Here is a 25,217-nt window from a genome sequence, read left to right as displayed (position 1 = left end):
TTCTCTCTTCCTCATTCTTTTTACAACTATACAATATTCCATGATTTGGATGTTTCAAGGTTTATTTAACCAGCTCCTATTGACACACTGGAGTCATCCTTTTCATGCTATTACAAACAATGCCAAGCATAACTATGTACATATATCAAGTTCATTTCTGAATGTGCCTTGCATGAAGCTTCTGAAGTGGTGCAGGATATTAGATTACCACAAGGTCCTACGTTCACCAGGCTGAGAAGTCAGCTCCTTTTCGTATTATAGTTCTCATTATATACAGCAATATGTAGCAAAAGACTTAACAATTCCTTGAACCAAGCAAATGTACTCTTAGGGGACTTATAAAAGTAAAGTGACTAAACAAAACACCCAAGATGAACCCATTTCTTTTAAATAATGCAGACACACACATCCATCAAATATATCCATCGAAATGTTAATCATCTCAGTATGGTAGATCTATGAAGTGCTTTGTAGCTTTTCCCTCCTTTTGCCTATCAATGCTTTCTAATTTTACAATGGTAAAGACGTATTATTTCTATAATACAAAATTAAAAACTAAAAATAAAATGTTAATGAAAATTAAGTTGGATACATTCCATTCCTTCAGTCTGCCTTTTATTTGCATAGTGCCTCAGAGTTCATAAGGTATGTTTATATGCATCATTTAATTCTTATACTAACCCTATGTACTTTCATTTTGTCAAAATGGGAAAGGAAGAAAAATGTAAAAGGAGGCCACAGATGGTTAGACAGCTGTGCCCAAGGTCATTCAAATAGAAAGTTGGCAGTGACAAATCTCAAACATAGATCTTCTGACTTCAAATTCAGTGAGCTATCAAAAACATGATCATTGCTTCCTTAATTTTAACAATACCTTGGGAGTTAATCACATAATCAGAATTTGACAGATGAATTAAAATTTTACAGCACGGTCATTAATTAACGCTCATATAACCAAATCTTATTGAAAAGAGAACACTGGCATACAACCCCAAAAATTCCAGAGTCAGAAGAGGGTGTGGATTTTCAGTATCCTCTTAAATAAATTACCCATCTGGCAAAATATGTCTAACATAGCCTAAAATGAATGCATAATAAAAGAAGCATTCTCTCAAGGTGGAAGAGTACCACTTCCAAAATGACCTCTGCCTTTGCCACCACCACGGACTCCTGCTCTAGTGCTGCAACGCCCCAGGGTGTCTCTGATCACCTTAGAGAATTTCAAAATATGAATAAGCCATACTTTTCAAGGGAGGGTGTGATCATATAACAATTTTTTTTAAGTTTGGGACTTATTGACCAAGATGATGATATTTTGGCTAGAATGTATTTTTTCTCTCCAAATGTCTCTCCTTCTTTTCTATAAGATTATAGAATTATACACTATTTTACAGTGGACATGGAGACTACCGATAAATCTTGGTTTGGTAAAAATATATTTTAATTCATCATTCCTCAAACTATGTCTCATGTAATCCTGTTCCAAAAGATGTTTAGGTATGCTGCAGGGGTGGGGATGGGGAGAGACGCCATGGTTAAATACAACGTAGCCCTTTTGGAGAGGCATGCTTCACAAAAGACATTAATATAATAAAGGCTCTAGAGATGTCCTGCATTTCAGAAACCTTTGTTTAACCCAGTTTATTTTGACATAAAATTCTACTATGGCATAACTATTCACATCTTATGCTCAGAGAAACTGCTTGAATAAATGTAACTATTACCTGAACGCCCAAAACAGATATGGCAAATATGGATAATTCTTAAATCTTTCCTACCACAAATTATCTTCATAAAGTCCTTATTTTCAGTATAGTGCACCCCTACTTCTTTACCTACCAAGGCCCAGCTCAAATACCACCTCATTTGGGACTTCCCTGGCGGTCCAGTGGTTAAGACTTCACCTTCCAATGCAGGGGATGCGGGTTCAATCCCTGGTCGGGGAGCTAAGATCCCACATGCCTCGTGGCCAAAAAACCAAAACATAAAACAGAAGCAATATTGTAACAAATTCAATAAAGACTTTAAAAAAAAAATACCACCTCATTTGAGAAATCTTCCCCCAGTGTTCCATACCACGAAATACTCCTTTCTCCTGGTTTAGATAGCATTTTATTCATATCTCTATTACTTCACTTACATAATAAATCAGTTCATCCATCTGTCTCCTTGTTAGCTTGTGAGCCACTTGAGAATAAGTTTGATTACATTTTCAGCACCTTGAACAGTGTAGGACACATATGAACTTCATGATGAAGTAAACAATTTCACTACAGTGTAATAGTTCCCAAAAGTCAATATTTGTATTTCTAAACTGTTACTGATACCCTGCCAACAACTTGAGAATATTACACTTTCTCCCTAAAATTTGCATCCATTACTGAGCAGCTGTGGTCATAGTTAATTCAGGTGTGACAGGTCTTCTGGCCAAGCCCACTGATAGTTTTTTCCTGAGGTGATTTTTGTTTGTTTGCTTTTTGTTTGTTGTTTTAATCTACCAGGAGCATACAGTAAACTTCATTATCTTTTTATATCTCTGCCTTTGCACCTGCTAGTCCCTACTTGGATTACTGCCTCAAGGTTTTATTCACCTGGAAAACATTCCTACTCATTCTTTAAGAATGTGCTTAAACAATGCCTTCTCTGGGAAGCTTTCCTATCCTTCCATCCTTTTAGGAAGAGTGAGGGAATTCCTCAAGTTAGACATTTGTACATTTGTTACCATGTATCAGGCACTGAACTAAGTGCCAAAGATAGAGGATGAAGATGTTAACCCTCCCGGGCGGAGCACAGTCTAGTAAGGAAGACAGCCATGTGAACAAATAACCACACTATAATAATGTTAAATGCAATACCAAAAGGAATATCTATGCAATATTTGACGTGTGTCAGGTACTTTGTTAGGTGCTTTATTAAACACTGTCTATGACCATGTTAGATAGGTATCTGAATTGGACAGAAGTCCACGAAAAACTCTAAGGACCACTCTATATTCAGTTGTTTTCTGAAGAAACTGTCGCCAAGGGGTTCTTTTTATATATGCTACAGTCTGTGTCATAGATAATACATGAAATTAATGCTACTTCTTTGGCCACAAACTCCTGGACCAGACTCAGAGCTCTAACTAAGAACAATCTACAGGTTGAAATTGAGGGAGATCACCTAGGACATGGCCTGGTTCAATATTCTGCTCAAGAGGGGTTCTCCATTTTAGTAGGTGACAAACCAATCCAATCAGATACTCTCTCTTAGAAAACACAAATGTTGGGTGAACAGAGTAAAAGAAGGTAGGTCTCCAGAGCTTAAATCCTATCCTAAATACTGCTAAGTTATTGTTCTGTAAGGTTGTGAAAGCACTAGGGCCAAGGGACAATATGGTGGCTAGGATGATATCCCATTCTTGTTTACATTAAACCCTCATCATCAAAAGTAATATATGTGTCTCTTCCTTGCAACCCACAAGGGCCTAGCACATCAGATCACCACTTTTGAAATTAGGAAACAGGCTTTAAAAGTTCAACAGTTTGACTAAAGTCACTCAGTTGGTAGGCGGCAAAAGCAGAAATTAAAGACCAGATCAGTATGATCCTTCTAGAATATCCTGCCAGTTACATGGGTAAATGGCCTCAAAATCAACTAATAACAAGTAGAGAGGCTCAAAAGAGTGTATGCAGAGTAGAACAGAAATGTTCTGGAAATCAGTATGCTAGGGGATGTGAAGTGGGAGGGACCACAAAGGGTTTCACCTTGGTCAAGTTAATCTCTAATTCCAAACTAGACCTCTCTCCTGAGCTCCAGACTGTTAGCTGTCTGTCTTTCTTATTCAAATTTAACATCTGTAAGGGCAGCAGCTTTTTTTAAAAAAAATATTTATTTATTTATTTGGCTGCGTCAGGTCTTAGTTGCAGCACACGGGATCTTCGTTGCCGGTGCGAGATCTTTAGTTGTGGCACATGGAATCTTTAGTTGTAGCACGCAGGATCTTTAGTTGCGGCATGTGGGATCTTTAGTTGTAGCATGTGGGATCTAGTTCCCTGAACAGGGATCCAACCCAGGTCCCCTGCATTGGGAGTGTGAGTCTTAGCCACTGGACCAGCAGAGAAGTCCCGGGCAGCAGCTTAATCGCTAGTTTGTTCACCACAGTCTAAAACAGAGCCTGGCTTATAGTAAATGCTTAATAAATATTTGTTGAACAAATGAATAAGAGAATGAACTCTCAAAGAAGCTAAAGGCACATTCTACAGTGGATTGCAGGGAAAGTTACCATGAAATAGATTCCAGGGCTTATTTACAAGTACAGCTGATACTCATTATTTGTGGATCCTGTATTTGTGAATTTGCTTATTTGCTAAAATTTATTTGTAACCCCCAAATCAGTACTGATGATGCTTTCACAGTCATTCATGGACATGCACAGAGTGTCAAAAATTTTGAGTCACTCCTGAGTACGTTCCCAGCTAAGGTCGAACTAGGCAGTGCTCTGCTTTTTAGTTTCAGCTCTCATGGGGATGATTAAGGACACAGACAGTAGGGGGCAGTGCAGTGTAGTGCAGGAAGCTCTGGCTCATGGGCCAGTAGGGTCTGAATCCTAACTCTGGCACCTAGTAGGGGTTGGCCTCAGGCAAGTCACTTAACACTTCTACACCTCATTTTCTCTTTTGTAAAATAAAGAAATAGAATCTACCAGGATGAGTTGTATTTAGGATTTAAGATTAAACCTATGTGAGAAATGTACATATTTTCCCTAGGAGCAATGGTTCAATATTCACTAATTTAGTGTTCTGCGTGATTTTATAGATCATAATCACCATGAATAATGAGAATCAACTGTAATTACTTATAACAAGGTAACAAAAAAATACAGAAAATAATTATTTGGATGGAGGGTAGGCAGTGGGAGGCTTCAAGAAGATTTTGAAATAGAACCCCACCAGGCACATAAGATGTGGAAGAGGCTTTCAAGAAGAGAGAACAGTACCTACAGAGAAAGGCCCAGGTATGTGAAATAAACAGGTAGTTTGGGAAACGGCACTTTAGAAAGTCTAGAGCAGTAGGAGATGAGGACAGAACACCAGGCCACAGTGCTTCTCTTTGCCCTGTACACACCTTATACTGCAGAAGCTCTCCCTCTGCATTTAATTCTTGGTTTACAGGTTTCTCTTCCATCAAACTATGAGCTCCTTAAAGACAAGGTCTCTAGAAGAAATCATAACTATAGTGCTCTAAATTTGCAAACGAGTAATTACTAAGCACAAACACACCTGAAAAGACTGAACTTTGGTTTTCAACTGCAGCCTTATACCAACTCACAATAGTGACTAACTCATTGGACTTTTAGTTGATGACTGCTAATAATTCTGTCATAATTTTTTTGTTGTTGTTCTAGACATCTGGACATTTGTTAGTTTTAAGATCTTCCTCTTTTCAGTGTGATTTTCTGTATTAACAGGGCTCAAACATATGGTCCTTTAGACAATGCTGCCTCTTTAGAGTAAAGACTCCTTTTAATTCACTCTATTAGACTTATTTCTTTATATACAAGATACAGTCTTAACATAGTAAAATACAAGGAGGCATATTGATATATATGTCACAAATAGGATAAGGAAAACAATAAGAATTTTTCACAAAAGCTTCCAAAATTCTGGCCAAAACACAGTGGACGTGACATTAAACTCACTGCTTACATTTCCCCACTAAGAACTAGGAAAAACAACTGCGATTTATGTAAAGTCATGAAACTAAGCACAGTTAGAATCTACTAGGCTTTGTACACGTGTGTTTTCTTTCTTCCCTCTTCCCCCCCTGCACACAGGGTAAAGGACCTATCAGGCTTCTCCCAGTACTTCCATTTCCTCCATCTCCTCAAACAAAATCCTCCCTGTCCAACATCTAAATTAATATTTTCAAAACTCTAAGTCTCAATCAAAACTGAATATGATGTTACTTTTTCCCCATAAAATTCTTGGCATATTTTATTTAGGCACAACATAATTTATACTTTTATCTAGAAACATATGGCTACAACCAACCCTATTGAAACCCAAACTGATATACTATGAAGGTGAATACAAATTCTCTGTGAAAGGGGAATAGAGAGTGCTGTTTTTAAACAGATTTAATGCTATATTATCCATAGGCTGGGTGTGATCAAATCACATAGCGCCATACAGCTAAAGCATGTCCTATATTTCATGACAAAGTAGGGTGGTCAAGCCCTTACTTACACTGCAAACTCTCGGACACCCCAGTTAAGTTGTTTAAAGTATAATCCAATTCTACTTACTTAAAAAAAAATAATAATACATTTTAAATTTTCTTGCTTCCAGTAAACCCTTCTCATTTGCATTTTCAAAAATTATCACCAAAACAACTAAAATGGGACAGATTCTAGAAAGGATATAATGATCAATGCCATTTTCAGGAAGGGAAGAATGGGTTACCATTAACAAAACCGATTAAAGTCCCCAACCTTGAAAAGCTCCCTCTACAGTGTATTCTGCCTCTCTTGTGTTCACCTTCCAGCAGCCTGGAAGGGGCAAGTAGAAAATGTTAGTTTCCATGAGAGATGAAGATGAAATTTAGGGGATGGGAGGGAGTAAAGGGCTCACTCGCTTAAGGGAAGGATGAAGACAAGTGGCCAAGGTCCCTAACTCAAATTAGGTATCAAGAATGAAGGTTAGAGTAACGCGGGAAGCACAGGGAGTTTAAGAAACGCAAATAATGCAGGGGGACCCGCGAATGGGGGAGGGGCGAAAATGCGCAACTCCTCCCCCTTCCCACCTCCGGGAGAAGGACGGCAGGAGGCAGCACTGGTCAATGTGCCTGGCAGTGTTGCACACGGGCAGTAAAGGGACTCGCAAGCCAGAAACTTCAGTCCGAGTATTAGAAGGGGGCTGAGTGGGGGTCAGGGAAGTTAGGGGCGGAGGAAGAATAGCGCGCCGGTGCGGGGAGAAAGGGACTAAAGACCGCCTAGCGCCCCCGAGGGGCAGGGACTGACCCCGGCGGATGCCCCTTCTCGCCGAGGGCCACGACGTGGGACCCGCCGGCTTACCCTCCTCACAGGAGCTCGGGGAGGCGCGCCCCACCCCTCACAGCCCGGACGGCAGCGGAAAGAGAGGCGCAGGGTGCCCCCAGAGCCGGGAGAGCGGCGCTTCCCGCGGGTCCCCTCCCCGGCAGCCCGGGCGCCCGAGCCCACCTGGGCTGACCAGAAGCCCCTCCTCCAGACCGTACTCTGCTACTCCTCCGAGAACCTGAGCCGTCGCCGCAGAGATCGCCGTCGCCAGAACAGTCTCGGCCTGTAGTACCAAAGCGTGAGACACAGCACCCGAGGAGCGCCGCTATCACTCGCTAGGTTACCTCTTGCTGCACACTGGTCCTCACCCCGCCCCCGAACCCAAGCCATTGGTTGTTGGGCACCGCCCCATTCGTCTATTGGACCAACGAGGATGCCGCTCAGTCACCTAGAAGGGCACGTGTGCTGCTTATTGGCCTAAATGTGAAGAAGTTCCCGCCCACTCCCTCAGAAGTTCCAGCTTCTGATTGGTGTTAATGTCTGTCTTTTCGCTCCCTGAGTTCTTCCCCTCGGGGTGGAGCACCTCCTTGAGAGAGACACCAGCTCTGATTGGCTGAAAGGACGCTACGCTAGTCCAGTATAGGCATTGGGCCAAGGATCCTTCGGGCCCCCACGTGGGGGAGGAGCCCAAGGCGCAGCACCTCTGGGTTTGTTTACACAGGCCCTTGCTCCCATTTTCTTCCATTGGCTGAGCCAGCAGCCGCTCCCACTGGGTTGCGCCACTCAGCCTAGCATGGAAGGGCGTGGAGGCGGGCCTCAGTGGGTTTCCCCCCAGCTGTCAATTACCAAGGGAGGAGCTTTGAGCAAGGCTGACTGGGACAAGGTGCGGCCCTCCGTTGAGGAAATTTGGGGAGTTGCGCTCCTTGGAGGGGCTGGAGGGAAGCAGAGGCACTCTTCACATTTCTAGAGACAAATCTAGCTTCCTGAATGTTAAAAAATGTATAAAACCTTACTATCCCCTTGGATTTACGGTGTCCAATCTTTGCTTGCGAAGGACTTTGAATTTTATCCTTCAGGAAGTGGGGATTTCTTTATGGAAATCCTTACACATCTTTGTCTCTCCCCACCTCTCATGTTAACTGTGTACATAACACAAAGTAGAAGCTTAGTAAGTGATTGCAAAATGAGTGGATACATGATAAAAATGACAAGAACAGCTAAGTAAGCTCATTAAATAATACAGTAATTAAATAAATATATGTAATATATTAAATATAATAATTAAGTAAATACATAAATAATTAAATAAGTTCATTCATTTAACAAACATTATTGAGCATATGCTATGATGTTCCAGGCTTTGATCTAAGCTCTGGGTATATGATATGAACAAGACAATGAAGATGCACCTAGGGTGCTTATTCTCTAGCTGAGGAAACTGACAATAAACAAGTAAACAATAAATAATAAAATGTCCCAGTCAGAATGACCATCATCAAAATGTCTACAAACAATAAATGCTGGAGAGGGTGTGGAGAAAAGGGAACCCTCCTACACTCTTGGTGGGAATGTAAATTGGTACAGCCACTATGGAGAACAGTATGGAGGTTCCTTGAAAAAATAAAAATAGAGCTACCATGTGAACCAGTAATCCCACTCCTGGGCATATACCCTGAGAAAAACATAATTCAAAAAGATACATGCACCTGAATGTTCATTGCAGCACTATTTACAATAGCCAAGACATGGAAGCAGCTTAAATGTCCATCAACAGATGAATGGATAAAGAAGATGTGGCACATATATACAATGGAATGTTACTCAGCCATAAAAAAGAGTGCAATAATGCCATTTGCAGCAACATGGATAGACCTAGAGATTAGCATACTGAGTGAAGTAAGTCAGACAAAGACAAATATCATATGATATCACTATATGTGGAATCTAAAAAAAGGGTACAAATGAACTTACTTATCAAACAGACTCACAGATTAAGAAAACAAACTTATGGTTACCAAAGGGGAAAGGTGGCTGGGGGGGGGGGGGATAAATTAGGAGTTTGGGATTAACATGTACACACTACTATATATAAAATATATGATCAACAAGGACCTACTGTATAGTACAGGGAATTCTACTCAGTATTCTGTAATAACCTAAATGGGAAAAGAATTTGAAAAAGAATAGATATACTTATATGATGTATAACTGAATCACTTTGCTGTACACCTGAAACTAACACAACATTGTAAATCAATTATACTCCAATATAAAATTAAAAAAAAAATTTTAAACAATAAAATATGCTTTGACTAAGCACTACAAAGAAAAATAAAGCAGGGTTAAGAAATGTTTAAGGGAATGGCTGTTTTAGGTTTAATAGTTTAAGAGCTGTTTGAGGAAGGAGCATTGAACAGAGACATGAATAAGGTGAAGAAAAGGGAAGAGGGTACCATCCCCAGGGCCATTATGCTGCACAACTCTAGAATCACTAGTCATATTGCTTCTTGCATTTCCAACTTGGGTTATTAGGTATATATCCTTTTAGGATTGTGTACTCTGGTTTTAAGCTTTATCTGATTAAATAAATAGATCTTACAAGAAACACGTCTCTTTTAGAAAAAAAAATCTGTCTCCAAGATGACTTCCCCATACCCTCCACTGCTTATTTTCCTAAGGTGGCTTCAGGTGTATAGTGAGAGAGGGACTTACATGATCCACAGCTTTGAAAAACAGAGTCTTCAGGTCAGTATGGTGTCCTTGCACAATCAGAAGTACTCTTCAAGGATGAAGATTTATTGCCAGGATAGCAATGGGATGTGGGGAAGAGTTGGTGGGCTCTTGTTGCTTCCCTCCATACTACTGACACTGTCTCTTATAACTTCGTGACTGGATATCACTAATGATAAAGTCTTAAAAGCAGATAGAGAAAAAAGGTACATCACATGGTGGAGGTGGGGAGGGGGAGACAAGAACTACATCAGACTTCTTATCAGAAACTATGGAAGCCAAAAGACAAGGGGAAGGTAGCTTTGTGGATATTTGGTGGTAGTATACAGACTAGATAGGAGTCCATAGGGACAGAAAGGAGACAATAACCAGTCATGTAGTTATAGGGGATGGTGTCATCTGGAGAGAGGGAGACAAGAGGAGTCCACCAACCCTTCCCCACATCCCACTGCTGTCCTAGTGATAAATCTTCATTCTTTAAGGGTATTTCTTTTATTTTTATTGTGGTAAAATACACATAACAAATTTTTACTATTTTAACCATTTCAAGTATACACTTCAGGGACTTCCCTGGTGGCGCAGTGGTTAAGAATCCACCTGCCAACGGAGGGGACATGGGTTCAATCCCTAGTCCAGGAAGATCCCACATGCTGCAGAGCAACTAAGCCCGTGCACCACAACTACTGAGCCTGCACTCTAGAGCCCACGAACCACAACTACTGAGCCCACGTGCTGCAACTACTGAAGCCCTCGTTCCTAGAGCCCCTGCTCCGCAACAAGAGAAGCCACCTCAATGAAAAGCCCATGCACCGCAACAAAGAGTAGCCCCTGCTCGCCGCAACTAGAGAAAGCCCGCGAGCAGCAACGAAGACCCAATGCAGCCAAAAGTAAAATAAATAAAAATTTAAAAGTATACAGTTCAGTGGCATTAAGTATATTCACCTTGCTGTGCAAGCATCGCCACTGTCCATCTTCAGAATGATTTCATCATCCCAAACTGAAATTCTGTACCCATTGACCAATAACTTCCCATCCTCCCCTTCCCTCATTTACTGGAAATCACCATTCTATTTTCTGCTCTATGAATTTGACTACTATGGATACCTTGTGTAAGTGGAATCATACAATGTTTGTCCTTTTGTGTCTGGCTTATTTCAGTAGGCATAATGTCTTCAAGGTTCATCCATGTTGTAAAGCATTATAGCATGCATCAGAATTTCATTCCTTTTTAAAACTAAATAGTATTTGATTGCATATATATATGCCACCTTTTGTTGATCCATTCATCTGCCAACAGAATTTGAGCATTGTGAGTAATGCTAATATGATTGTACAAATATCTGTTCAAGTTCTTTCATTCTTTCAATTCTTTTGGGTATATACGCAGAAGCAGAATTGTTGGATCATATGATAATTCTATGTTTAATTTTTGGAGGAACTGCTGTTTTCCACAGAGGTTACTCCATTTTACATTCCCACCAGCCATGCATAAGGGTTCCAATTTCTCCACATCCTTGCCAACACTTTCTATTTTCTGTTTTTTTTTTTTATAATATAAGAGCTATCCTAATGAATGTGAAGTGGTATCTCGTGGTTTTGGCTTGCATTGTCCTAATTATTAGTGATGTTGAGCATCTTTTCATGTGCTTTTTGGACATTTGTATGTCTTTGGAGAAATATCTATACAAGTTCTTTGCACATTTTAAAGTTAGGCTGGTTTTTGTTGTTGTTGTTTGCTTTTGAACTGTATGAGTTCTGTATGTGTCTGGGCAGTAATCTCTTATCAGATATATGATCTGCAAATATTTTCTTCCATTCTGTGGGTTGCCTTTTCTCTGTTGATAGTGTTCTTTCAATGCTTGAAAGTGTGTTTCTGGGGGGTATAGTGGAGGCTAGTAGGCAGACAAGTAATTTTTTTTCTGAAGGAGCTAAGCATTCCTTGTAGGCTCTGTTTAAATTACTTAATCAGACAAAGCTTTAAACCAGAGTGGTTTAAACTACTCTGAAGCCTGCGCGCCTAGAGCCCGTGCTCTGCAACAAGAGAAGCCATGACAATGAGAAGCCTGCGCACTGCAACGAAGAGTAGCCCCTACTTACCACAACTAGAGAAAGCCCGTACACAGCAACGAAGACCCAACACAGCCATAAATTAATTAATTAATTAATTAATTAAAAACATAATAATAAGAAGAAGAAAGAGGAAGACACAGAACCAAGGAAAGCAGGAGATCTAACAGAAGAGAAAAATGAAGGGAATCCCGAGAAGGACAATGAAGGGGCAGTAGCTGTGCAACAGGCCTAGAGAGCAACCTGCTTGCAGTGAAGAAGAGAAATTGGGACTCCAGGAGTGATGTCTCCCAGAAAAAAATGGAATGGATATGTCAGCTATATGTATGGTCATATCAACAGGCAATTTTATAGCTGCGGATTAGCTAGTGATAAATTCATAGAAGACTAAGAGGGAATTATAAGTGTTAGAAAAAGACAAAAGAAAAGGCACATAATTATACTACTCTTGGTGGCTTAGCTACAAACGATAATAGCAAATACACACATAGCACTTACTATATGCCAGGCACTACTCTAAATATTTTACATTTATTAACTCATTTAATCCCCACAGTAGCTCATTTTGCCAATAAGAAATCTTTGACAAAGAGGTTAAATACCTTGTCACACAGTGTGTTCATTTCCTCTTGTTGCTGTAACAAATTACCACAAACTTAACTGTTTAAAACAATACACATTTATTATCTTACAGTTCTGGAGTCTAGAAGTCCAAAATAAGTTTCAATGAGCTAAAATCAAGGTGTCTGCAGGCCTGCGTTCTATCTGGAGGCTCTAAGGGAGAGCCCATTTCCTTGTTTTTTCCATCTTCTGGAGGCCACCTACATTCCTTGGCTCGTGGCCCCTTCCTCCATCTTCAAAGCCAGCAGTGTAGCATTTTCTCTCCCTCTGACTTCTGCTTCCATCCTCACCTCTTATCTCTCTGACTCTGATTCTTCTGCCTTCCTCTTAATAAGACCCTGGTGATTACACTGGGCCCACCTGGTAATCAGGATAATTGCTCCATCTCAAAATCCTTAACTTAATCACAGCTACAAAGTCCCTTTTAGCGTGTAAAGTAAAATGTTCACAGGTTCTGGAAATTAGGGCATCAGCATCTTTGAGGAGACATTATTTAGCCTATCACACACAGCTAGGGGTGGAGGCAGGATTCAAACCCAGATACTGTAATCTCCAGAGTTCTTACTCTTATTATGCCCTGTTGCCTCTATGACAATATTTACATAGTCAGAATCATGTTGGCACTGAATATGGATTCACACTGGGAAGACGGGGAGAGGGAAAGTATGTAGTGAGTGGCATAAGAGAGCTAATTCCCCTTATTTCACAGTGGAAAGGCATTAGATAGACTAAATAGATAGTCTAAAACTAAAAAACAAAAATCCAAGAATAAATATATAACCAAATTATTAATACATGAGGATACATCAAAAGAAAAGGTAAAAAGGTTGAAAAAGTTGCCTCAAGGATGGAGGAGGGGACTGGTGATTTTCATTGGAAGCCCTGGAAAACCAACTGATTTTGTAAAACATGCATAGGCATTAGTTTGATTAAAGAGATTTAATTAGAAACCCATAAGGTGTGAATATGGGACCCTGTTTACGGAGTTTCTATTTGCAGTGTTCACCCTGCTGGTTTTTGCTCTCATGTTCCCCGGCTCCCTGACCTTGTCTCAGGATCCTATTTCTTGGCTCTGGCTCCTTGCATGATGGCTAGATTTGGCCAAGTTCCTCAGCCCTGGCACTCTTCCTTGGACACAGCTTTGGTATTTGTCCTCCAGCTGCAAGTCTGGGCCTCTGAGTAGCTAAACCTCCACTGTCAGAAGGGGGACAGACAAGGACGAGTCTAGCTTTGGTGGGTTCCAGGCATGACATGTGGGCAGAGCAAGTCTTTCTGATTTTTATGTGGGCTGAAGCCAAAAGGTAGAGACCAGAATGAGAGGCAAAAGTAGGGATCTTATACCTGGGAGCTCATCTCAGGGGAAACGCAGAGAGCAGGAGCCAGGTTGTAGAGCCAATGCAGGATGAATGAATAGGGGTGAAAGAATGGAAATTTCTTCCAAGAACAAAGAGAGATAGAGGGGCCTGGGGCACTGGATGGGTCTTGACTAGGGGTGACAACCAAATGGGCCATAGCAAATAGGTCCTGGGCCTCTCGTTAAGATCATTAACAAATACTCCAGTATTTTTTTCTAGACTCATGGTAGATTGTACTTTTCCTTCCCTTTTAAAGTTAGGCATGGACATGTGATTTGCTTTGGCCAATGAAATGTAAATGGAAGCAATATGTGTTATTTCTGAACAGGCGTCTGACGAGCCAGCATATTATATGCCACATCTTCTTCCTACCACAGTGATCATGTAACAGGTGTGGAGATGGAGCCTCCATCAGCTTGGGTCTTTTGAGTAACTACAATGAGCACAGCCCCCTGCCACCTCACACTGGACATAGAGAATGAGTGACAAACTTTTGTTATATTAAGGCTCTGAGATCTTGGGATTGTTTGTTACCACAGTCTGACCTTACCTATCATGGCTGATGTACCAGAGCAGTGAGTACAAGGCCGAGTCTTTAATAAGTTGATGGGTCAAGCCCAGAAAACCAGGTTCATTCAGTGGACACAAAGGGCAGGAACAGAGCCTCAGATGATGGCAAAGTCAAGAATCAAGAGCTGAGGAGAGCTGGGATGAAAACAGGTTGGAAGTAAAATTGAGGATGCTAGTTAATTCCTAGGGCAGGAACCGAATTGAAGTGAGCAATCCTTGTCTTTCTTGTTCTCTCAGTTCTGACCCACAGGCTGGTCTGGTAGATTTGAAGGCTCCAGGTCAAGTGGACATGAGAGTAGTGGAAGCATCATGACTATGCAGGTTGGTAGTGCAGGGGGATGTGGAAACATGGTGGGAGTGCTCTGTCTAGAGAGCTGAACATAAACCCTGCAGGGACGAGGAGCTCTGCAGAGGCACACTGATGGTTATAGTAGGTTTCCTTTGAGCCTTTGAATGAGATGCTCTGTTTGGTCATCACTGTGTTTGGTGGGCAGTGTTCAGGTAGACAAGGATGTACCCTTCTAAACTGGGAGGCGAACTGGCGGCTAGGTCAGAAGTCAAATGACTCTGAAGGAAGATGACCTCACTGATTAACAGATTGGCTGTGGAGGCACAGATAGGGGTTAATATGGAAAATGTCCACGATAGGAGGTTGGGTCAGAAGCATGAAAGGAAGCGCTGGGAGTTGGAAAGGATGCATGAATTCCTCACGCTTCCCACACATTCCTTGACTTCAGGATGAAAGTCTCACATAGCAGTAATGCACAGGATGTCATTTTTGATTCTGTACTTTATAGGCTATATTCAGGGCTAGTTAAAGCTAGCCAAGAAGCACGGTGACAGAGCATCAACCTGAACACATGCTCCTTGAACACAGGCAGTTTTGGCTGTCTGGAGTGTATGAGATTGAAAACTCAGAGCATTAAAAAGAGGCGGCCTGCCTGGTGTGAACAGAGCTCCCTGCATGTGGCAGCTGCTACAGGCTATGATGGTATGTGTGTCTTAGCCTCAGATGTGGGTCCCTTAGGAAACCGTGACTAAAAGCTGATTTTAGGCTGGAATTCCATTTCCTGGGATAATATTTGACCTCCACTGGGGTTATCTTCCATGAGAAATGGGCACAGAGTTGAGGTTACCAGACCTGACATCCCCCATGAGATACAGTTGCCCCCATAACTTTGTAATAAGCTAAGAGTCTATGAAATACCAGACTGGCTAAGGTCAGGGCAGAGATTAAAGCCTGCAGCATCTGGATTATAGAGCAACTTTCAGGGACCTAACAAATCACACTGCCTTCTGAATGAGTCAACTGTGGTGCTTTCAGAGTAGGAAAGGAGTGAATGAGCATTAGTAATATCAATGCCCCTAGATATGATGATAAATTATGTTGAGGCCTTGGTAGTCTTGGTGGGAGTTCTTTACAAAGATCATTGGAGTCTTGCTGGGAAATTGGTGTTAGGGTTTGTGAGAAGAGCTTCAGCTTCAGGCTAGAAGAGGGAATGCAGCTGCTTGGCAAGAACTTAGGCTGGGCACAAGTTCAACTGGGCACTTTACTAGGGAGGGTGGTGATAATGGGGCAGCTCCTCAGCCTCCCTGTAGGTTGTATACATCTGGGATCTCTGGCATTGAAGTGGCAGGGGAGCTGGGGTCCTATGGGGCCAAGCAATGTTGGTGGATAGCAGGCATGTGTCCTTCAGGAGATGCTCTGGTTGTTGGTCTTGTCTAGAGAGGCCAAGGGACTCAGAGAGTGTGGGCAGCATGGGACTAATAGTAGCTGGCTTTGGACACATTGCCCCAGGAACAGCTGGAATGAAGTGATGTGGGTCACTGTCCTCTCTCCCTGCCCCTCCCTCCATTTCAACCTCAGCAATATTGCCTCATCTCTTCTCTCCAACTATTTTTTAAGAAGAGTGGGGCCAGTTAACTGCAAACCTTTGTTGTGTTGAGTCAAATGTGCAAGTGGTATGTGACACCTATAGTCCTTCTCCATGCCTCTCCACACAGTACATAACTCTTCCTCTAAAGAAACATCAAACAAATATTCCTTAAGCATTGATTTAATGGAGCATCAAATCATTAGCTTCGCTGGGCACCTGTGTGTCCTGATCTGGCCCTTCTCTATCTACTCTAAGAAGGAAGACTCTGCCCAAGTACAACTGGAATGCAGAAAAACCCTTTTTGTAGTTGAGCCTGGAGCATAGTACCAAACATATAGTTCAATGAAGCATCAATTTGAAGATGCCAGATGGAGAGATAGGAGCAGGAATGAGGCCATGGAAGGGTGGTCAGCAACAGCAAATACAGGGCAAGACTGGCATGGGCTGAACTATGATCATCGGATCCTCCATGGTGCTTGAAATCCCCTCTAACCCACCCGCCATGAGCTAAATGCAAAAGTGTCCCATCTCCCTAGATGGGGACCCCAGTAGACCTCAGTGGCATAGTTTGGCCAATGTTGGCACTGGTTTGGTCAAGCAAAGTAGAACAGCTGAGAGAAAGAGATCCAAAGCAGGGTCCAAAAGCAGTCCAGAAGAGAGCCAAAGCCAAGACTGAAGATGGCAATGGTGTCAGGTCGGAGAGATAACAAAAATCAGACAAAATTTAAAAGTTTGAAGCCAGGTGAAAGGAAGGTGAGGAACAAAGGCCAAAAATGGGGAAAGGAGTCTAGCCAGGACTTGTAAAGAGGGCTGAGATACCCAGAGTTCTTTTGTGTTAGGCGTAAGCCTAACACAAAATACGAGGGGATATTATGTAATTAAGAATACAAGTGATACTAACAGTAGTAATTTAATGGTAATGATGATTTCAATGAGCATTTAAAAAACAAGCTAAAACAGCTGTAGAATACATTTGGAATAGTTGGGAACACATGAATGTGTGCTAGATGTTAGCATTAGGGAATTATCGTTCATTTTGTTGGCGTAATGGTGGTATTGTGGTTAATAGGGAGAATATTCTTAATTTTTTAGAGCTACAAGATGAAATATTTAAGGATAAACTCTCATGATAACTGAAATTAACTTTGAAATGGTTTAGCAATACACACATATATACATATTGGTAAAGTCAATACGACAAAATGTTAACTAGTTTTGGACTCAAGTAATGAGAATATGACTGTTCAGTATACTAGTCTTCCTACTTTTCTGTTTAAATATTTTTCTTAATAAAAGTTAAAAACACGAAGGCTAAAACATTAGCTTTTATAAATGGATCAATCAGAAACTAAAATACAACTATGTAATAAATGATTATACTAATGAGAAATCAAGACTATGTGGGTGAACATATTATCAATTATTAGTGTTGACCAGCAACTTTTGGCCAAAAATCTTTAACGTAAAGAGACTTTGCAGAATAAACTTGAGGTTAGAGCTGGCTGATAAAATATTGATAGTTTCCGAATTTCTCCAGAAGTTTCCTAGGTCTATCCTGATTTCAATGATCTAAATATTCATTTGCAAATTCATCTATTTTAAGCACATTGGGAGTAATGATTTTTTTCTTCTCCTGAGTGCTTGCATCTATTACGTGATCCTTATTTTTAGCCTGGCATTTTTAATTACATGTTGTGACTACCTGATTTATTCCTCAATAAAATTGCCACCTCTTTAATGGTCATGTTTTAGAATTCTTGATTTCTCTACCTCACATGCACATGTCCAACAAGTATCTATTTATGGATGAACTTTAAAGATTCATGTTGTGAATATGAGCCCATAAACACCACCACTACCCAATTTATCTTTTGCAAGCCTTTATGTTTATATAGGAACTTGCATTCTGAGAGCAAAGCTCGTCCACATTCCCAACGATCAGAAGGGTTCCACAATACTTTGTGAACCAAAATTCCAAGAATGCCTCCAGGTTCCGAATTTACCCCTCCTGTAATAGAAAATCCAGGGCTGACCTCTTCTGCTGAGGTGGTAGTTTCTGATTACACAATATCGTGTTCCCTTCCTGGGGTTGCAGGAGCCCAAATACTCTTTTGAGAACCTCTCGCCTACATATAAACACAGACTGTTCATTTATCAATTAGAGCTGTCAGCACGGCAAGCTGGCAAGAGAGAGAGCAGCTTCTGGCCCTGGGCAGGGAGCCCTTGGCAGAGCCAGGACCTCAGGGCCTAGGGAAATAGGTAGGACAAGTGACTCTAATTTGTTACTTCCCCAGCACTTATTTGCATCTTGTATCCTGGCAAACAACATATATATTAAGCATACTTATATGGTAGAGAGGAAAGTTAAACAGGAAATGTAGGAAGGAGGTAAGAACAGGAATGGTCTGTGGGTCTCCAAGAGCTCAGATCTAGGTGATGCTGCCTCATCCATTCATCCTTCCATTCAGCATCTACCTTCTGACCATTTATTCTATACCAGCTACAGACTTGGTGCTGGGGACTCACTGGTGAATGTGACCTGGTTCTTGTCTTTGAAGAGCACACAGTGAGTGCAAAAGACCAAAATATAAATAAGAACAACAACAGGTTTCAGACTTTATGGGGCATAGAGAGGACATACAAATAGGAATGGAATAAACTGTGGTCTCCACAATTTCCACCTGCCCCTTTGCCCAAGGGAGCAAAATTTCCTGTTTCAGCTAATACTAATGCTGAAAAAAAAAAAAGCTAATGCTTTCCAAGATTCTTCTTTGAGGTTTTCCATCATCTGAACAGGAATTCCTGAAATTCCTCAAATTTTTACGGTACATGCTACCAGGTGTGTTTTATTTTGGCCTGTAAATTGTGTTAAGCCTGGGATGGCTATTTAGGTATTACATGTGTATAAATCTTGTCACCCTGAGATCCCTTACTTGATGGTGGTGATTATCTTGTACTCTAACATAATGGCAAGCATAGCACTAATTATATAATAGCTACTCCAATAAAAATTAAAAAAAAAACTTTCCTTCATCTTTTCACTGTGTATAGTTTTTAAAATATGTATCTATAGAGGTGTTGAGGTTTTGATGTATTTAATATATACCCAATGATATGATTGGTGTACATATTAACTCCTTATTAGTCATATTTGCTACACATATATTTCAAGTACAGCAATTTAGTAATATCATTTTGCATTGAGTGAAAATTTTTTAATTTCATAGAGTTGATTGGCTGGCCAGATTTATTCTATTGCATCAATGCTTACAAGGATTTTCCTTCCAGGATCTGATGCTAATTTCTCTTTTATTTCATTGCTTTTTAATATATTTTACTACTTTTTTGTATTTCACTCTTTCATTCATCTGGAAGTTAGTCTGGGCTACACACCACTTACCATGATAACATTTATTAAGTAATCCTCATTCAGTTATTTCAGTGGTGTCTCTTTTTGTTATGTACTAAATTTTGACATACTTCTGTTCCATTCATCACAGTCTAATTTACAGAAGGATACTGTGCTATTTTGACTATAGCTGCTCTGTTGTACATTTTAACATTTAGTAGGGTTAGACTCCCTTCTGTGCTATTCTCTATGTTTTATTTTTATTGTTTTGAATTTTATTTTATTTTATTTTTTTATACAGCAGGTTCTTATTAGTTATCTATTTTATACATATTAGTGTATGTATGTCAATCCCAGTCTCCCAGTTCATCCCACCACCACCCCACCTCCCTCCCCCCACCCGCTTTCCCCCCTTGGTGTCCATACGTTTGTTCTCTACATCTGTGTCTCTATTTCTGCCTTGCATACTGGTTCATCTGTACCATTTTTCTAGATTCCACATATATGCATTAATATACTATATTTGTTTTTCTCTTTCTGACTTACTTCACTCTGTATGACAGTCTCTAGTTCCATCAACGTCTCTACAAATGACCCAATTTTGTTCCTTTTTATGGCTGAGTAATATTCTCTATGTTTTAGAATAATTTGTTTCTTTCACCCAATTATTCTTTCTGATGCAAAAATTGGGCAGTATGCCCTGAGTCCAGCCAACTGGGGTTTTCAGAATGGCTCTAGTTATGGGGCAGGAAATTATGTAGTTCTACCAGAAGAAACAAGATGCAACACAGTGGCCCAAACTTACAAGTGTGTGTTTGGGGGCGTGGGGGTGGGCAGCATGGGTTCAAGGTAGAGAACGAGAAAAGTGCAGAGAGTGCTATGTTTCTCGGGCTATATGGAAATCCTGGGTGGACAGGAATGAGATATATTTAATTATTTTTTAATTAATGAAAATATTATTTTAATATTTTTCAAATTTTAAAAACTGTTACTGAGAAAATTGTATGTTATGTTAATAAACATCCAATGATTCAGAAAACTAAGAAAATGAAGCCAAACGTGTCCAGAAATACCAAGGATAAACACTATTAATAGTTCCTTCCACATACCTCTCTCTTAGTTTAACTACACGCACACTTACACACACACACAGATGGGACCACTGTACACATGATGTTCTCTAATTTCCTTTTTTCATTTGAAAAAATATTGTGGGCATCTTTTCACGTTAATATATCTAGACTAACATCATCTTTAATATATGTGTTTGTATGTATGTCATAATTTATTTAATCAGTTCCCTTTTAATGAACTTTAGTGTGTTATTTCCGATATAAAAATACTGGTATTAACACTCTTGCAAATATATCCTTAGAAATTTGTATTATTCATTCCAAAGGATAATTTATAGAAACAAAATTGCTGGGTAACTTTCTCCCCAAAGGTAATCATCATATAGAATTTTGTGCTAATCATTCTCTTATTTTACTTTATAATCTACCTCACCTGTATTTATTCCTAAATGCCCACATGGAAGCTTTTTAAATTCCAGTGTAAGTCAAACGTATCTATTCTCCTTTATGATTTATGACTTTTGCTGTATGCTTAGAAACATCTCTCTCATCTATATATTCACTGTATTTTCTTTTTGTACTAGTTTCAATTTTTTACATTTAAGTGCAAAAATAACCTGGAATTTATCCATTTGATTTAGGAATAGAGGTAGGAAATCCAACAAATTTTTTTTCCAGATGGCTAACCAGTTGACCCAATAGCATGGTTTAGAATAATCTTGTTTCTTAGCAAGGATAATACAACCCCTTTTCCTGCTCCCTTGTAGAGACCAAGGAAGACGTGGTTTTGAGTTAAGAATATAATTCAATCATTAAGAGCGTTAGAGTAATCTCCACAGCCTTAGTCAAGGCTTTGTGCAACTGAGGAAGGGCCATAAAGAGGCACCGGGCTTCTTTTTCTCAGCAAGCCAGAATGAGCACAATCTGTAAGCCAAATAAGGGGAGAGAAACCAACAGAGCTCTGCATAATAATGCGAGGCCCTGACACCATGAGAAGGTGCTCTAGATGAAGTTAAGAAATGGCCCTTCCTCCTTAAGGATATATACTGAATTAGGAGTCATACGTGTCTGACTTAATAGTTTGTTCTTTTGTTCATTCATCCATTTATTCAACAAATATTTATTGAGTGCCTCCTGTGTATCATGTACTGAGGCTGGATTTTAAGACCTATTTGTCCCTTTGGCCACAGCCCAACTATATGCAGTGGCCCTGGGCAGGGAGGCTATCACTCGAAAGGTGACACGAGCAAATATCTGAAGGAAATGAAGGATAATTGGGGGGAGAGCATTCTAACTAGGAGGAACAGAAAGTACAAAAGTCCTGAGATGGAAAAATGCCTGGCACATTTCAGGAAGGCAAAAAAGGCCCACATGGCTGGAAAGTAGTAGGGGAGGGAGAGTAGTAAGCGATGAGGTGAGGGTGGTAAGTGGAAATGTAGATCGTGTAGCACCTTGTAGGCCATTGTAAGGACTTTGGCTTTTACTCCGAGGTGATTTGACCTAGTTTTAAAAGGATTTCTTCAGTTGCTGGGTGGGAAATAAATTGCAGCAGGAGCAAGAGGCATGCAAGGGAGACCAGTAAGACAAGGAATGATGGTGGCCTGAACCAGGTGGCAGCCGTGAAGATGCTGAGAAGTAACTAGATTCTGGATATATTTTTAAGGCAGAACTGGCAGGATCCACTGCTGGATCGGATGTGTGAGGTGAATGAGATGAGTCAATGAAGTGACTGGGCTTGTGGGCAGCGTTTGGTGTAGTTTGTGTGGCAGATTGTATTTTCTACCGACGGCCACAGTATCTCCCATCTCACACGCTCATCTACACTGTGACCTGACATTCTTCCAGTTGAGCGGTGATGTCTACGTCCTCTCCCCTTGAATCTGGACTAGTTTGTTCATAAGCAACAGAATGTAGTAGAAGTGACACTGTGTGAATTCAGAGGCTGCCATAAATGGCCGTGTACCTTCCACCTTGTGGAAGCACTTGCGCTTGGAACTCTGAAATGATGTAAGAAATCTTCCTACCCTGAGGCTGCCAAGCTAAGAGGAAACCAATGCACGAGGCGAGGCTGGGCTTAGGTGCTCTAGTCATCAGTCCTAATCTTCTCCCTGAGCCCAAGCACCATACACGCGAATGAATGAGTCCAGTCACTGCCTATGGAGACACCCCCAGGTAAGGCCCTAGACATCAAGGAGCAGAGACAAACTGTTCCTCCTTTCCAAAATCTCTGACCCACAGAATCCACAAGCCTAACAAAATGGTTATTGTTTTACACCAGTAAGTTTAATAACTGGACACTGTTGGGGTTTGGGCTTTAATCTGAAGGCAACAGGGAATCATGGAAGTGGTTTCAGGATATGGAGAAACATGGTCACGCCTGGGATTTAGAAGGCACATTCCAACAGTATCGCATACAAAGCCTCAGTGCTGCACAACTCCAGCCAGCCCCAGTAATAGAGCTTGCAATGGAGTGATGGTACCTAGAGCCACGTGGGGCAGCAACTCTGGCTGCTGTGGATGAACTGCCCACAGCAGAACTAGAAGGAAGTGAACAACTAATGAGGTCAGTATCATTATCCAGGAGGGAGAAGAGGAGGGCCTGGGCTAGAACGTTTCAGAAATGTTTCAGGACCTACTGGACCCTGAGGCAGATCCTAAGGGTGAGGTAAAAGAAGATGTTCAAAAATAAAAAAGAATGCCACTCTTCTCACTGATTTTTGTTGTGTTGCAGAAAATATAGTTAATTTTCATAAAAATATGCTACTTATGTTAATATATTTTTATTGTCATTTTAGAACATTTGGCTCACGGAAGATGATGGTGTAATTCCCCAGGTCGGAGACCACAGGAGAAGCAGCCAGTTTGAAGGGAGAGATAATGGTTAGGATTTGGATGGCTTAAGTTTGAGATGTCTGAGGAATGTCTAGGCATCATTTGGACATATGACACAGGGCTGGGCTGTAAATAATGTCTTTGCGTGTCAACAGTATATATTTAGTAATTAAAGCCATGGAGGTGAATGACGTGGCAGTTGGAGAAGTTATACAATGAGAAGAAAGAAGGGCCTAGGACCGAACACTGAGGAATGAAGATATTTACAGTTCAGGCCAAGAAAGAGGACCTTGTAAAGAATATTTTAAAAAATTCTTTATTGGATAAGTGGTAAAAGAAATAGAAGTGTCTGGTGTCAGAATAACCAACAGAGGGGAACATTTTAATATAAAAGAAAATGGTCAATAATATCCCATATCTTAAAGAGCAAGGAGGATGAAGACTGAAAATTGGCCACTGAGTCTGGTAATTATAAGGTCGATGGTACCTCAAGAGAGAGCAGTTTCTGTGGAGTGGTGGGAATAATGAACAACAGGCAATGGATAAGGACTTACTGCAGAATGAAAAGAAACAAGAGTTCCCTGAACAGGCAGGGAAAGAGAAAAGAGCATTGAAATCGAAAATGGCAGGGAGAGGAGGGGGAAGGGGTGGATGAGCGGGTTGACTCAACCCTTTGTCACTTCACTGCAGGCCTTTGTCCCTTACAGAGGCAGGATTGTGCAGTGGTTAGGATAGGCTTTGGCGCCAGGGCTGCCTGCATTTGTATCCCAACTTCACCACCATTTACTAGCTATGTAAACTTGGGCCAGTTACTTAACTTCTTTGCCCTTAGTTTCCATATCTGGAAAGTATCATTGTAACCACTTCTTAGGTTTTTGTGAGTGCTTAGAATAGCACATAGTAAGCACCCAATAAATGTTAGCTATCAGTAATATTACTCTTATCATCCTCATTCCTATATTTGTAAATTCTGGCTTTTTCTCTCAGGAAAAGCTCTAGGGTAGTGATTTTCAAAGTGTGGTCCAGGGACCTCTGTGGGTCCCTCAAACTCTTTCAAAGAGTCTGGGAGATCAAAACTATTTTCATAATACAAAAACATGGTTTGCCTTTTTCACTCTCATTCTCTCACAGTTTTCCAGAGGCAATGTGATGTGTGATATTGTAACAGATGGATGCAGAAACAAATATGAAAACCCAGCTGTCATCTATTAAGCCAGACATTAAAAAGATATTCAAAAATAAAAAAGAATGCCACTCTTCTCACTTATTTTTGTCGTGTTGTGGAAAATATAGTTAATTTTCATAAAAATATGCTACTTATGTTAACATATTTTTATTGTTATTTTAGATCATTTCAAACTAAACATTTAAAAATTTATTCATTTAAATTTCTAATACAGTAAATAGTCAAAAGATGTTATCCACATAGACAAAAGCTCTTTGAGGTCGCCAATAATTTTTTTTTTTTTTTTTTAGCCGCGCCGTGCGGCATGCAGGATCTTAGTTCCCCGATCAGGGATCGAACCTGCACCCCCTGCAGTGGAAGCCGGAGTCTTAACCACTGGACCGCTGGGGAAGTCCCCAAGGTCACCAATAATTTTTGAGTGTAAAGGGAAACTGGCACAAAAAGTTTGAGAATCATTGCTCTAGGGACTAAATCAGAATCAGAGTAGGAAGTATTAACTAGTTTGTACTCCTGTCCTGTCACACAAGACGACTTGCTTTCCC

At 40.6% G+C, this 25,217-nt stretch overlaps 1 protein-coding gene and 1 long non-coding RNA gene across 4 annotated transcripts in view; one reads left to right on the top strand and one right to left on the bottom strand.

The window, feature by feature from the left end:
* PAIP2B (poly(A) binding protein interacting protein 2B) overlaps window positions 1-7,359 on the bottom strand; it is a 51,185-nt gene extending 43,826 nt beyond the window's left edge. The window contains exon 1 of one of the 3 annotated variants that reach the window (XM_082426128.1): window positions 7,234-7,359. The gene's annotated coding sequence lies outside the window, so the exon portion shown is untranslated. Of the gene's footprint in view, window positions 1-7,198 lie in introns of all 3 variants that reach the window. The other 2 variants (XM_082426126.1, XM_082426127.1) reach the window with 2 other exon arrangements.
* Window positions 7,360-7,491: 132 nt separating this feature from the next.
* Window positions 7,492-24,752, top strand: LOC309643413. The gene is made up of 2 exons (XR_014253727.1): window positions 7,492-23,954; window positions 24,621-24,752. It is a non-coding gene; the product is annotated as an uncharacterized lncRNA (long non-coding RNA).
* Window positions 24,753-25,217: the final 465 nt, after the last annotated feature.

The sequence above is a fragment of the Balaenoptera physalus genome (genome assembly GCF_965194825.1).
Source record: "Balaenoptera physalus genome assembly, chromosome: 15".
Lineage (NCBI taxonomy): Eukaryota > Metazoa > Chordata > Mammalia > Artiodactyla > Balaenopteridae > Balaenoptera > Balaenoptera physalus.
This window is presented reverse-complemented; position numbering and strand designations above follow the sequence as displayed.